Below are 1,930 nucleotides of genomic sequence, written 5' to 3'. Positions count from 1 at the left end.
CCAGACTGAGGGCAGGGAAACACACACACACACACACCAGGAGAGTTTTAAACTCCCCAACAGGAGCCCAACTGAGGGCACAGCTGTTGACCTGCTCCCTGCAGCCACCCGTGACTTCAGTTCCAAGCTCAGCAAAGCCCCGAGCAGGGCTGAGGGACACCAGTGCCACCTGCCCCGAGGAATGCCCAGCTCACTATAAAATGTGGCTCTTTACATGATCCTGGCAGCCAAAGTGCATTCAGGAGGTCAGACTCAGCGCTGTGTTAGAGGAGCAAGAACTTTAAGCTACTCAATCCCTTCCTGGCAGACCCCAGCACAAGGATGTGCTCTCCTGGAGCTTTTCGGACCCAGCCCATGCAAAGCAGGTGAAGCCTCTTGAGCTGCAGGAGGCATTCCTGGAAAAGCTCACTCAGGAGTAACAAGGATCCATTTCCAGGCTGTCCTACTGCACACTCCATTCTTTTCATTTATCTGGCAGAGTATTTCTTGCAGCACTAAATTAAATAAATGCCCTGACCTTATAAACCCTCATTCACAGCCGGCAGTGGCTCCAGCAGGATGCTGCACTTCCCCTCCCAGCACAGCCACAGCAGCTTTCCCAACAGGATTCAACTCCTATTTATCATGCAGGCTGCTTGCAGGAAAGGCTGTCTTTCATTAGCTCAGTTAAATAATAATAAATGAGAAAGAAACTTTACTACTCTCAAGAGAAAATCTGAAATATAACATGGCAGCTTTTAATCTGCCTTCCTCTTCCTGGAGAGTCCTGGTGATCCAACAGAAAGGAGCAGCAGGGACAAATCTACAGGTAATCCCTAACTGGTTGTACAGGTGGAAGATGAAATGACATGGAAAATGCTGTTTATTCTACTCATTCTTCAAATGACAGAGACTCCAGGAGATTCACAAATTCAGGAGAGCAAGTTATATTTGGCCTTTCCTAAGGCAAATAAACAGACTCTTCCTAAAATATTTCTGCTTTTTTCTGGAATTTGACAGAACCCAATCTTTTCCATCTGAGATATCCCTGTGAAACTCTACTTAATACTGATGCTGCCAGCCCTGCTCCTGCTTTCCACAGACACAAATCTCCACAAAGGCTCCTGAAGACTCTCACACACTGGCGTGAACCTGAGGCAAAGCCACTGCCTGGAACCAATCTCAGCTCAATTTATTGGAAGACTTTACATTCAATTCCTGCTTAAGCTAAAAATAGTGTGTGCCCATCTAAGCACACAGAGCTGCTATTTACTTTGTGAAATGGCCTTACAGAGCTGCATTAAAGTCTGGCTCTTTCATAAAAACAGGTTCTCTGGCTTTCTCAGTCACAACATTGAAGTTTGGCAAGTTTTCCTTCAAACATTTCGTGATCATGTCTGACACTAAAAATGCTAGCAGAGAGAAATGGTTGTAAGAGTGACCAGCAGAGCAGCAGAGTGGCACAAGCACTCCTGACAGCCCAGGGTGGGCTCTTGATGCTGCTCAGGAGAAAAAGGCTCTTGATGGAACCAGGCACTGCAATGAAAACTCTCTGCAGCCCACCCTGGGGACGGCATCCTAAGGGCTCTTTCAAAAATAAACAAAGTTAATCATGCACCAAAGGAGAGCTCAGAGAGCAAGGACTGATCACTGCCACAGCACAGGAGTTAGAGATGTGCTGCTGGCATGTTAACGAGGTGCTCATTCCAGAGGTCCTCATCCAGGGATGCTCAGGGGTGCACGATGCTGCATCATGGTGGGTGAAGGGGCTGGAGCCCCAGGAGTGGCTGAGGGAGCTGGGAAAGGGGCTCAGGCTGGAGCAAAGGAGGCTCAGGGGGGACCTTGTGGCTCTGCACAAGTCCCTGACAGGAGGGGGCAGCCGGGGGGGTCGGGCTCTGTTGCCAGGGAACAGGGCCAGGAGGAGAGGGAACGGCCTCAGGCTGGGCCAGGG

At 49.5% G+C, this 1,930-nt stretch overlaps 1 protein-coding gene across 1 annotated transcript in view; it reads right to left on the bottom strand.

The window, feature by feature from the left end:
- The window catches only part of LOC121663842 (S-adenosyl-L-methionine-dependent tRNA 4-demethylwyosine synthase TYW1-like), a 79,084-nt gene that overhangs the window by 47,340 nt on the left and 29,814 nt on the right, over positions 1-1,930 (bottom strand).

This window comes from Corvus kubaryi, unplaced genomic scaffold, assembly GCF_017639235.1.
Source record: "Corvus kubaryi isolate FWS band 111438036 unplaced genomic scaffold, C.kubaryi_AGA036_p1.0 37284, whole genome shotgun sequence".
Lineage (NCBI taxonomy): Eukaryota > Metazoa > Chordata > Aves > Passeriformes > Corvidae > Corvus > Corvus kubaryi.
This window is presented reverse-complemented; position numbering and strand designations above follow the sequence as displayed.